The sequence below is a fragment of the Eptatretus burgeri genome, chromosome 4 (assembly GCF_056783735.1).
Source record: "Eptatretus burgeri isolate ZD-2024b chromosome 4, Ebu_testis_v1, whole genome shotgun sequence".
In the NCBI taxonomy this organism is placed as follows: Eukaryota; Metazoa; Chordata; class Myxini; order Myxiniformes; family Myxinidae; genus Eptatretus; species Eptatretus burgeri.
In genome coordinates, this window is record NC_140964.1 from 123,421,217 (window position 1) to 123,434,387 (window position 13,171).

Below are 13,171 nucleotides of genomic sequence, written 5' to 3' on the forward strand. Positions count from 1 at the left end.
TGGAATCACAGTTTTGTTTTATCTGTGCCGCTGACATTTCAGAATTCGATCTCGAAGTCTGCAGTTATGGAGATAAGACGAGTATTGTGAGCTGACGGGATAGACGAGAGATTTGTATCGTTGTCTCGGAGTTGTCCAACCTGAGATCGATTTGATTATTAGCTACAAGGTGTAGTGCTGGCATTTCACATGCAGGGCATCAAGGAGTACACTGTTCATCAGATGACAATAAATAATAAGAATAATAATCTTCATTGTTCCATATGCATGGAAATTCCTCTTTTGTGACACCTCAAATTCAAAAATCATGGAAAAAAAAAAAAACATAGGTTGGTGGAGATTAGTGATGGTATTCATGTGAAGAGAAGGCAACTTATTTCTGAGACTGAACGAAACCCAGCACCCTCTGCCAAGTATTCGTGTATTAGAGTGGTGACCCATGACCAATCCATGAAAGCAACCGCTGCCGAGAGACTGCTTTGGCAGAACCAGCACTTTGTAAAGAATAAAGTATATTGACGATGAAGATGACACTTGCATTGTTATTGCTCAAAATAAATGTTTCACTCCTTTTATTAAACGATGCATCTTGCTTGCAAATAAATAAATAAATAAATAATGGTTACACTTTGAGAAAACATTCAAAAATGAAAGGATGTAAAAATAAATAAATGCATAAATAGATAAATATATTTTTAAAAAGCACAAAGGCAAAAGTAGTTGGTCCTGTCATTTCTCATGGATCTGTTTCCAATGTCATGAAACATACTCTCACTTTACCACCAAATGTGCTGTGGATAATAGACATAAACTTGCTGATACGCTGTCTGCCTGCGATCCGGATCTACATAGCTTACATTATTAAATAATAGCCCAGCCAGTCGAGATGAATAGATGGATAGCATTCCCATTTCGGGCCCAAACCACAATGGAACATCCAGTGTGTACAGCTCATTGCAGTCAAAGCAACAACACAAACGAGGAAATTTCAGCAAAGCAAACAGTGCCATGTTCGGTGATGGTAAAAGGAAAAATAATAATAATAATAATTAAAAAATTATAATAATAACGAAAAAAGGTCTTTCAAAGAACTGTAACCTCACACGTCCCTTGACAATTCACATGAAGACACAAGTTAAACTGTTTCCAGCATGATAGCAATCGGCCTTGGGCTCCGCTTGCTTGGCGAGGACAAACTGCTCCGACAAATGCTGTTTAATGCCAAATAAATATTCCGTGCAGCGTTTTATGCCACATCTTGTCGCACGGGCTGTTTTCGCAGTAAAAACCTATTACAGTTTGAAGCAACTCTAAAGCTTCTCAAAGCGCAAAGCCCATCCACATCTGCTTTGTACTCAAACCAAACAAGGAAAACAACTAAAGATAATATATATATATATATATATATATATATATATATATATATATATATATATATATATATATATATATATATATATATATATATATATATATATATATATATGTATATATATATATATATATGTATATATATATATATATATATACATATATATATATATACATATATATATATATATACATATATACATATATATATATATACACACATACACACATACACACATACACACATACACACATACACACATACACACATACACACATACACACATACACACATACACACATACACACACACACACACACACACACACACACTATTAATCATAGATTTCTCCATATAAAAGGTTTATTGAAAATGTGATCTCAAAGGTTAAAATGTTAAAAAAAAAAAAAAGCCTGGACACGGACACACGAGCTCAAAGGGTTTGTAAATAAACACGAAAGATTATTTTAAATAAAAAAAAATTATAATAATAATTGCCCGTCTCATGCTGACACGGCACACGGGCTAAGACCTATTCATACTTACTTTGACTTTGCCCTTTGACATTTTGACCAAATTATTTAGTCTTCTCCATATTCTCATCACAAGGGTTTGTTTAAAAGGTGATGACAAAAGCTCAAACACTTAAAATAAATAAATAAGTAAATTCAAGAAGTTGACAGGACTGACAGACGATTGGAAAGCCCAATCTCACGTTGCGCAGGCGGACGGCCTCGTGGAGTGGGATACATGTTCCACACATGAATCAAAATACCGAGCCAAGTACAGAGCTAAAGTGAAGCATTTATCAATGCTAATAAATGTCAGTGTGTGTGTGGCACTTCCATAACTCCAAAACCATAAAACCGAGCAGCCTGAAACTTTGCATGTGTACCAAGTGAATGCCAAGGAAGGGCAAGAATGAAAATTTTCCTCACTCACATTATCGAATGCCTGTTCATCTAAGCTACGAATCGCTGGGTACATTGCAATGCTGATCAATGCCCGGAGACACCGGTGTTTGTGGCTTTATTTCATTTCCGCATATGCCATAACCTCTGGAATCTCTTAAACCAAGCTCAAGTGCAAAATTTAAACTCCAGAATTGAACTTGTCAGCAGTTCCGACGACTGATAAAAATGTCCATTTGTCCAATTCAGACATAGCTATTGCTTGCCAACTATTTCATTGGAGTGCTTGCTTAAGCCAATTGCCGAGTGCCCTTCAGTGGAAGGGCGGAACACTTCGTGTCCTGATCGGGATGTACAGTCAGCAGTTGCGACAAGGTAGAGATACACATGAGTATATTTGGATCTGTAATTTAGGGACTCTCCATGGGTGTGTTTGCTGCCCTCCCCCCCCCACGCTGCCTTCCCTTGCCCGCCCTCCCCACCACCCCCACGCTGCCTTCCCTTGCCCGCTCCCCCCCATGCTGCCTTCCCTTGCACGCCCTCCCCCCACGCTGCCTTCCCTTGCACGCCCTCCCCCCACGCTGCCTTCCATTGCCCGCCCTGCCTTTCATTGCCCGCCCTGCCCCGCCCCATGCTGCCTTCCCTTGCCCGCTCTCCCCCCAACCCCACGCTGCCTTCCATTGCCCGCCCTACCCCGCCCCCAAGCTGCCTTCCCTTGCCCGCTCTCCCCCCAACCCCACGCTGCCTTCCATTGCCCACCCTCCCCACCCCCACACTACCTTCATTGCCCACCCTCCCCCACCCCCACACTGCCTTCCATTGCGCGCCCTCTCCCCACCCCCCACGCTGCCTTCCATTGCCCGCCCTCTCCCCCCCCCCGCTGCCTTCCATTGCCCCCCCAACACTGCCTTCCCTTGCCAGCCCTCCCACGCCCGCTGCCTTCCTTGCCCGCCCACCCCCCACGCTGCCTTCCCTTGCCCGCCCACCCCCCACGCTGCCTTCCCTTGCCCGCCCACCCCCCACACGCTGCCTTCCCTTGCCCGCCCACCCCCCACGCTGCCTTCCCTTGCCCGCCCACCCCCCACACGCTGCCTTCCCTTGCCCGCCCACCACCCACGCTGCCTTCCCTTGCCCGCCCACCCCCCACGCTGCCTTCCCTTGCCCGCCCCCACGCTGCCTTCCTTTGCCCGCCCCCCACGCTGCCTTCCTTTGCCCGCCCCCACGCTGCCTTCCTTGCCCGCCCCCCACGCTGCCTTCCTTTGCCCGCCCCCCACGCTGCCTTCCTTTGCCCGCCCCCCCACGCTGCCTTCCTTTGCCCACCCTCCCCCCCCCACGAACCTAGAGTCCCACACATGCCACTGGGGACCAAACCAATGACCTTTGCCAGGTGCCGCATCGTGGAGCACCCCCTTCCTCCGACAGTCAAGTACCCAGCTGGACTCTGATCCCCAGCTAGTCTCTCTCCTCGGCTGTGAGGGTCCAATAAAGAACTCTGGGTTTCTTTTCATTTGTGTGTGTGTGTGTGTGTGTGTGTGTGTGTGTGTGTGTGTGTGTGTGTGTGTGTGTGTGTGTGTGTGTGTGTGTGTGTGTGTGTGTGTGTGTGTGTGTGTGTGTGTGTGTGTGTGTGTGTGTGTGTGTGTGTGTGTGTGTGTGTGTGTGTGTGTGTGTGTGTGTGTGTGTGTGTGTGTGTGTGTGTGTGTGTGTGTGTGTGTGTGTGTGTGTGTGTGTGTGTGTGTGTGTGTGTGTGTGTGTGTGTGTGTGTGTGTGTGTGTGTGTGTGTGTGTGTGTGTGTGTGTGTGTCTGCGTGTGTGTGTGTCTGCGTGTGGGCCCATCTTTAAGTGGAACTGAATAAGTGTTTTTGGACCATTGTAAATATTCCTTGCTTGCATATTCGCGTTGTCTTGCTTTGCGTCTTCATTTACTGTAAATAAATCACAGAAATGTTCCCAGTCCGTTTCAGTCCCTTCTTGCATTGGTCCAGCAAGTTTCGGATCGGAGTTTAGGAGGGGTTTTATCCCCGGTAACACTGAACAACAAAATTTTTTTACTGGAGATGTGTAAAGTGATTTAGACTAATTTGGGTACGCTGATTTCAAAAATCATAACCGTTTTGCTGTATCACGTCAGGATTTTCAGTAACAGAAATATTCCCATTGCCTAGAAGTCAGGATTTCAATGAAATTTACAAAAATTCATTTATTCATTTATTTCATCATGAATGCTTCAAAATTATAGAAATTACAGAAAAACTCCACTAGAATGTAATTAAAATGCTTTAGGCATTTGGATTTGTGTTTGTGCTGCTCTGTGTCAGTTTCACGATGCAGGAACCAGCAGAAATCGCCCATCATGTTCGGGTTGTGCCGCCCTTGGTAACGCGTCTCCATGAGTGAAATCTCTTGGTGGAATCGCTCGCCGTGCTCGTCCGAGACTGCTCCCAAGTTGTCAGGGAAGAAGTTCAGGTGCTGGTGTAGGAAATGGATTTTCAGGGACATCCTGGAGCCAAGTTTCCTGAAGGACTCCAGCAGCTGCTGCACTATTTCTTCATAGTTGTCCGCGCGCTCGTTCCCCAAGAAGTTGTCCGTCACAGCTTTGAAGCTCCTCCACGCTGCCAGCTCTTTGGGGTTTAGAGTTGTCGGAAAAGTTTCATCCTTCATAATCTGTCGGATTTGCGGTCCAACAAAGACACCAGCCTTGATCTTGGCCTCCGACAAGGTGTTGCCAAACTTTTCCTTGAGGTATAAAAACCCACGCCCATTCAGATCCATTGCCCGTACAAAACTTTTCATCAAGCCGAGCTTTATGTGGAGTGGTGGAAGGAAAACCTTGGCTGGGTCGACAAGGGCGACATGCTTCACGTTGTGTCGACCAGGTACATGCTCTTTTCGCTCTTCCCAATCTTTCTTCGTCCAGTGATTCTTGTCGTCTCTGCTATCCCAGAGACAAAGGAAGCACATTTATTTCGTGTAGCCTGACTGCAGCCCTAACAACAGCGCCACCACTTTCAAGTCTCCGCAGATGTGCCAGTTGAAGTCATTGTACTTGATGGAATCAAGCAGCTGCCGCATAGTCTCATAGGTCTCTGTCATGCCGAACGCGTGAGCCAGTGGGACTGATGGTTTCTCGTTGCCATTGTGGAGCAAAACAGCCTTCAAGCTGTTCTTCCCCGAGTCGATGAAGAGGCGCCAGTCTGCAGGATCGTGATCACACCCAAGTTCTTTCAACAGACCGTTGATGTCACTGCAGAATGTCATCGTGTCTTCCATCTCAAAGAACTCAGCCATGTCTCTGTGACGTGTTCTGAACAAGGATATCTTGGTGTTAGGTTCAAGTAGATTCCACTGCTGCAGCCTTGATCCAAGCAGCTCTGCCTTCGCCTTTGACAGCGAGAGATCTCTTACAAGATCATTTAAGTCTCCCTGGTTCAGAAGGTGTGATTCTTGAGTGTCGGGTTCAAAAGGTTCATCATCACCATCCTCTTCACCACTGCTTACAGCTATGTTCTGATCAGCTGGAGGTGTTGGAACGGGGTTCTCGTCATCATGAGGCACAGGTTTACGAGCAGAGACGCAGTCAGCGTACTTGATGTGACCTTTATTCTGCTTGTTGAAGCCGGCGATGCTTGTGCAGCAGAAATAACAATCATCATGATGATTCTGCGGCTCACGCCATATCATGGGCACCGCAAATGGCATGATCGCGCGCTTGCCCACCAACCACTGAGTCAAGGTTGTGTGACAGCTTGTGCAGCAGATGTGTGGTGCCCAGCTCTGTTCTTGGTCCCCCACCTTACACCCGAAGTAGTGAAAGTAGGCGGCCTTCATTTTCACTGCTGTAGATATACTTCGCTGTTGATCTTTTTTGGTATACCGACCACAGACATAACAGAAGTTGTCAGGATGATTGGTACAGGAACGCCTACTCATCTTTATCTGAAAGAAAGAAATATAACACAAGTTAACAACAATTGTACGAAATAGACATGTTAAAGACATATGTAAATTTCATTGAAATCCTGACTTCTAGGCAATGGGAATATTTCTGTTCCTGAAAATCCTGACGTGATACAGCAAAACGGTTATGATTTTTGAAATCAGCGTACCCAAATTAGTCTTAATCCCTTCACACATCTCCAGTAAAAAAAATTTTTTGAAATTTGTTGTTCAGTGTAATCGGACAATTGGAGCCGGACATCCTGGGCAGACCCGCTCTACTGGATCCGAGCCGGAAAGATGGGTGGCAGAGTGGGAGTCGATGGGTGTAATTTTTCCTGCTGCCGGTTGAGTGAATCTGGTTCGGCCAGGCGTTCCAAGGGCGTGGATCCCCAGTTGCCGAGACCGCATGGTTACTTAGGTACATTAGATCGAGACAAAATAACCCTACGCCACGCGGTCGAGATATTGGCGTTCCACGCGGTCGAGATATTGGCATTCCACGGTCGGTTAAACGACCTGCCGGCTCGCGGAGTTATCCGAGCAACGGCCTACAATTCCGGGGAGTCTGGTGAGAGGACGTATCCTCGACCCACCTAGTGGTCGTTCTCGCCACCGACCCCCGGCCCACACAAGATGTTCATTATTTATTTTCGACATAACTTGACCCAAGGCTTTTGTCGGAGCTTGTAGACACGAGAAGACAACACCAGAAAACATCAACGTACTTTCACGTAAATTACTGGGATGTTTGGAGAAAAATCTACTTTCTTAACAATCCTCTTGAGGAAGTTCAGTCATTCAAACTCCTGGGTCTCACTATCAGCCACGATGCTTCTTGGGCAAACCACACTTCAAAGCTCACCTCCAAAACCAGCAACTGACTGGGAATCCTCTGTCGTACAAAGTCCATCCTTCGTACACCCGAACTCCGATCCATCGAAAAGGTCTTCATCCACAGCTTGATGGAGTACTGCTCTTCCCGAGACTGGCTCCCCTGCCTCACACCTTGCTCAGCTTGATGAGGGCCTTGGTTTCCACAGCAAGATCATTGGAATCTCCTGCAGAGAAGCAGAGTCTATGGACCCCAACACTACGCCATCGCAGATAGGTCGGTGCTGTCTGTCTGTCTGTCACCTCATTTCTGATCTTGCAACCTCTGTTCTTTACCCCCCCCACCCCCCCAGATTTCTGCAGGGCGAACACGGGCTACCATCAACCCCCTTATAGTGAAACTACTTCAAGCGTAGATCGCTGCTGAACCCTCATCATTTGTTCCTGTTCAATCTCATTCTTCCTTGCAGGTCTTCAAGGCACCTGTTCACGACCATCTCAGATCATCTCCAATCCAAAGCCATGATCTTTTCGACCCTCGTTAACCCCACCCAAATCCCTCCTCCTTCCAATTTTCCAGTTCTCTCTCTTTGGAGTTTCCTTCTGTATCCATTGGTCCACCCCATGCATGCACGTTTTGCATCCCGATGTTGTCCGTTACATTCAGATGTGTTCACCACACGAGCTTTTCCAGGAGCCTCAACTATGTGCAGAAAAAAAATAAAAAAATGAAAAACTGTTATTGGGATTTGAGCCAGGTTTCCTGAGAATGAGGGATTAGTGAGGGATTAGGGAGGGAAGTGGAAGATGAGAGAGGAGGGGGGGGAGGGATGGAAGTGGAAGATGAGAGAGGAGGGGGGAAGGAAGGAAGTGGAAGATGAGAGGAGGGGGGGAGGGGAGGGAGGGCGAGTGAGAAAGGGGGAGGGGAGGGAGGGCGAGTGAGAAAGGGGGAGGGGAGGGAGGGCGAGTGAGAAAGGGGGAGGGGAGGGAGGGCGAGTGAGAAAGGGGGAGGGGAGGGAGGGCGAGTGAGAAAGGGGGAGGGGAGGGAGGGCGAGTGAGAAAGGGGGAGAGGGGAGGGAGGGCGAGTGAGAAAGGGGAGAGGGGAGGGAGGGCGAGTGAGAAAGGGGGAGAGGGAGGGAGGGCGAGTGAGAAAGGGGGGAGGGAGGGAGGGCGAGTGAGAAAGGGGGAGGGGAGGGAGGGCGAGTGAGAAAGGGGGGAGGGGAGGGAGGGCGAGTGAGAAAGGGGGAGGGGAGGGAGGGCGAGTGAGAAAGGGGGGAGGGAGGGAGGGCGAGTGAGAAAGGGGGAGGGGAGGGAGGGCGAGTGAGAAAGGGGGAGGGAGGGAGGGCGAGTGAGAAAGGGGGAGGGAGGGAGGGCGAGTGAGAAAGGGGGGGAGGGAGGGAGGGCGAGTGAGAAATTGGGGGAGGGGAGGGAGGGCGAGTGAGAAATTGGGGGAGAGGGAGGGCGAGTGAGAAATGGGGGAGGGAGGGCGAGTGAGAAATGGGGGGAGGGAGGGCGAGTGAGAAATGGGGGAGGGAGGGCGAGTGAGAAATGGGGGAGGGAGGGCGAGTGAGAAATGGGGGAGGGAGGGCGAGTGAGAAATGGGGGAGGGAGGGCGAGTGAGAAATGGGGGGAGGGAGGGCGAGTGAGACAATGGGGGAGGGAGGGCGAGTGAGACAAGGGGGAGGTGAGACAAGGGGGGAGGTGAGACAAGGGGGGAGGTGAGACAAGGGGGGAGGTGAGACAAGGGGGGAGGTGAGACAAGGGGGGAGGTGAGACAAGGGGGGGAGGTGAGACAAGGGGGGAGGTGAGACAAGGGGGGGAGGTGAGACAAGGGGGAGGTGAGACGAGGGGGGAGGTGAGACGAGAGGGGGAGGTGAGACGAGAGGGGGGGAGGTGAGACGAGAGGGGGGAGGTGAGACGAGAGGGGGGAAGGTGAGACGAGGGGGGAAGGTGAGACGAGAGGGGGGAGGTGAGACGAGAGGGGGGAAGGTGAGACGAGAGGGGGGAAGGTGAGACAAGAGGGGGGAAGGTGAGACAAGAGGGGGGAAGGTGAGACAAGAGGGGGGAAGGTGAGACAAGAGGGGGGGAAGGTGAGACAAGAGGGGGAAGGTGAGACAAGAGGGGGGAAGGTGAGACAAGAGGGGGAAGGTGAGACAAGAGGGGGGAAGGTGAGACAAGAGGGGGGAAGGTGAGACAAGAGGGGGGAAGGTGAGACAAGAGGGGGAAGGTGAGACAAGAGGGGGGAAGGTGAGACAAGAGGGGGGAAGGTGAGACAAGAGGGGGAAGGTGAGACAAGAGGGGGGAAGGTGAGACAAGAGGGGGGAAGGTGAGACAAGAGGGGGAAGGTGAGACAAGAGGGGGAAGGTGAGACAAGAGGGGGGAAGGTGAGACAAGAGGGGGGAAGGTGAGACAAGAGGGGGGAAGGTGAGACAAGAGGGGGAAGGTGAGACAAGAGGGGGGAAGGTGAGACAAGAGGGGGAAGGTGAGACAAGAGGGGGGAAGGTGAGACAAGAGGGGGGAAGGTGAGACAAGAGGGGGAAGGTGAGACAAGAGGGGGGAAGGTGAGACAAGAGGGGGGAAGGTGAGACAAGAGGGGGGAAGGTGAGACAAGAGGGGGAAGGTGAGACAAGAGGGGGGAAGGTGAGACAAGAGGGGGGAAGGTGAGACAAGAGGGGGGAAGGTGAGACAAGAGGGGGGAAGGTGAGACAAGAGGGGGGAAGGTGAGACAAGAGGGGGGAAGGTGAGACAAGAGGGGGGAAGGTGAGACAAGAGGGGGGAAGGTGAGACAAGAGGGGGGGAAGGTGAGACAAGAGGGGGGAAGGTGAGACAAGAGGGGGGAAGGTGAGACAAGAGGGGGGAAGGTGAGACAAGAGGGGGGAAGGTGAGACAAGAGGGGGAAGGTGAGACAAGAGGGGGGAAGGTGAGACAAGAGGGGGAAGGTGAGACAAGAGGGGGGAAGGTGAGACAAGAGGGGGGAAGGTGAGACAAGAGGGGGGAAGGTGAGACAAGAGGGGGGAAGGTGAGACAAGAGGGGGGAAGGTGAGACAAGAGGGGGAAGGTGAGACAAGAGGGGGAAGGTGAGACAAGAGGGGGAAGGTGAGACAAGAGGGGGGAAGGTGAGACAAGAGGGGGGAAGGTGAGACAAGAGGGGGGAAGGTGAGACAAGAGGGGGGGAAGGTGAGACAAGAGGGGGGAAGGTGAGACAAGAGGGGGGAAGGTGAGACAAGAGGGGGGAGGTGAGACAAGAGGGGGGAGGTGAGACAAGAGGGGGGAGGTGAGACAAGAGGGGGGAAGGTGAGACAAGAGGGGGGGAAGGTGAGACAAGAGGGGGGAAGGTGAGACAAGAGGGGGGAAGGTGAGACAAGAGGGGGGAAGGTGAGACAAGAGGGGGGAAGGTGAGACAAGAGGGGGGAAGGTGAGACAAGAGGGGGGAAGGTGAGACAAGAGGGGGAAGGTGAGACAAGAGGGGGGGAAGGTGAGACAAGAGGGGGGAAGGTGAGACAAGAGGGGGGAAGGTGAGACAAGAGGGGGGAAGGTGAGACAAGAGGGGGGAAGGTGAGACAAGAGGGGGGAAGGTGAGACAAGAGGGGGAGGTGAGACAAGAGGGGGAAGGTGAGACAAGAGGGGGAGGTGAGACAAGAGGGGGGGAGGTGAGACAAGAGGGGGAGGTGAGACAAGAGGGGGGAGGTGAGACAAGAGGGGGGAGGTGAGACAAGAGGGGGGAGGTGAGACAAGAGGGGGGAGGTGAGACAAGAGGGGGGGGAAGGTGAGACAAGAGGGGGGAAGGTGAGACAAGAGGGGGGAGGTGAGACAAGAGGGGGGAGGTGAGACAAGAGGGGGGAGGTGAGACAAGAGGGGGAGGTGAGACAAGAGGGGGGAGGTGAGACAAGAGGGGGGAGGTGAGACAAGAGGGGGGAGGTGAGACAAGAGGGGGAGGTGAGACAAGAGGGGGAGGTGAGACAAGAGGGGGAGGTGAGACAAGAGGAGGGGAGGTGAGACAAGGGGAGGGGAGGTGAGACAAGAGGGGGGAGGTGAGACAAGAGGGGGAAAGGTGAGACAAGAGGGGGGAGGTGAGACAAGGGGAGGGGGAAAGGTGAGACAAGGGGGGGGAGGTGAGACAAGAGGGGGAAAGGTGAGACAAGAGGGGGGGGGAAAGGTGAGACAAGGGGGAGGGGGAAAGGTGAGACAAGGGGGAGGGGAAAGGTGAGACAAGGGGAGGGGGAAAGGTGAGAAAGGGGGAGGGGGAAAGGTGAGAAAGGGGAGGGGGAAAGGTGAGAAAGGGGGAGGGGGAAAGGTGAGAAAGGGGGAGGGGAAAGGTGAGAAAGGGGGAGGGGAAAGGTGAGAAAGGGGAGGGGGAAAGGTGAGAAAGGGGAGGGGGAAAGGTGAGAAAGGGGGAGGGGGAAAGGTGAGAAAGGGGGGAGGGAAAGGTGAGAAAGGGGGAGGGGGAAAGGTGAGAAAGGGGAGGGGGAAAGGTGAGAAAGGGGGAGGGGGAAAGGTGAGAAAGGGGGAGGGGGAAAGGTGAGAAAGGGGGAGGGGGAAAGGTGAGAAAGGGGGAGGGGAAAGGTGAGAAAGGGGGAGGGGGAAAGGTGAGAAAGGGGAGGGGGAAAGGTGAGAAAGGGGAGGGGAAAGGTGAGAAAGGGGGAGGGGGAAAGGTGAGAAAGGGGGAGGGGGAAAGGTGAGAAAGGGGGAGGGGGAAAGGTGAGAAAGGGGGAGGGGGAAAGGTGAGAAAGGGGGTGTATTGGCCTTTACGAGGCGATACGCTTTCCAAACGCCGCAAAACTCCTGCAGCCCACACACCTCATCGGAATCAGCACACTAAGGGTTAACACTTTACCGCAATGACACTTTTGCTGACGTTTTACATCAGTTCCAAGATAAATACCCCCTCCTCCTCCCCCGACCTCCAAGGAAATGGTAACTTCACAATTGTAACGAAAAAGGAAGATATGAACAATCAGGATGGAGTTTTGGGGGAGGGGGCGGGGCCAGGGTCTTTGAGAGAACTGGTAACGTTAAAATTAAAATGAAAACTACAATATCATAAAAATAAAAACTACAATATCATAAAAATAAAAACTACAATATCATGAAAATAACTTTTGTCCTGAAGCATAATCACAGAAACAGAAACAGAAACCAATTTCCATTGACCTCACGTCGCCCGATCGGTGCCATTGGCCGTACCTCAGCAGGTCTCCCGCTCGAGACGCTAGTCGAGCGCCGGCGGCCTGACAGGCCGCGTGGTCTCAAAACGTTCTCGTCACCACGATCAGGACATCGTACCGAGGGGAGTCCACCCAATGGTCCGTATCTCCGACGAGCCGCTCCCCAGCCGATCTTTTACCCCCACTCCTCCCCCTTCACCTCCTCGTCTTCGCGCCTTCACCACTTAAACCAATGCGTGTGACCACGTGACGGCCCTCACACGATCACGTGGTCACACCTGTTCAGTTTGAACTTTGTGACGATCGAATTTGGCATTGCTGGCTCACCTGGGTGAATACTTTACAATAAAGCTGAACCAAGTTGGAAGGAGATAATTCGACTCCATAGGATAAGAATAATTTTCATCCACAAAACCCCACAACGAAATTAATTGCAAATCATCAGAACCTGAATGGAAATTTAGAGGCTGAGGTTGCCTGCAATGATTCCTTAAATTCGTATGGAAAAAAGTATAAATATTTTTGATAACGTTTCCTTTGTACGTGAGAAAGGAGGCGGTTACGAGGTGATATGATGGAGATGTTTGACATAACGATGGGTGGAGATAAAATAAGTGAAGATGAATTATTCAACAGAGTAAACAGTGATAGGACCAGGGGCCATGGCCTGAGAGTAAAGAAGAAGAGTTAAGATGGTAACAAGGCAGGGGACTTTCACTCAGAGTAGTTAATGCATGGAATGGTCTCCCTGGAAAGGTAGTGACATCAGAAACAGTAGATAAGTTTAAATTGGAATTTTAACCTGGTGTTGGCACAGTGGTTAAATAAGTAGCTGCCTTGGGATCCTTGGATCCTGAACTCAAGCCTTGGCTGCTGAATTAACACAAGGTGGTGTTGACTCACCCATCATCCTTCTAAGGTCGACAAAATGAGCACCGGTGTTCTGGTATAGGGGCA

At 51.1% G+C, this 13,171-nt stretch overlaps 1 protein-coding gene across 13 annotated transcripts in view; it reads right to left on the reverse strand.

Moving 5' to 3' along the window:
• The window catches only part of KCNAB2 (potassium voltage-gated channel subfamily A regulatory beta subunit 2), a 156,718-nt gene extending 144,227 nt beyond the window's left edge, over positions 1-12,491 (reverse strand). For 8 of the 13 annotated variants that reach the window (XM_085876174.1, XM_085876168.1, XM_085876171.1 and 5 more), the window contains exon 1: positions 12,234-12,491. The gene's annotated coding sequence lies outside the window, so the exon portion shown is untranslated. The remainder of the gene's footprint in view (positions 1-12,233) is intronic. The other 5 variants (XM_085876169.1, XM_085876167.1, XM_085876163.1 and 2 more) reach the window with 2 other exon arrangements.
• Positions 12,492-13,171: the final 680 nt, after the last annotated feature.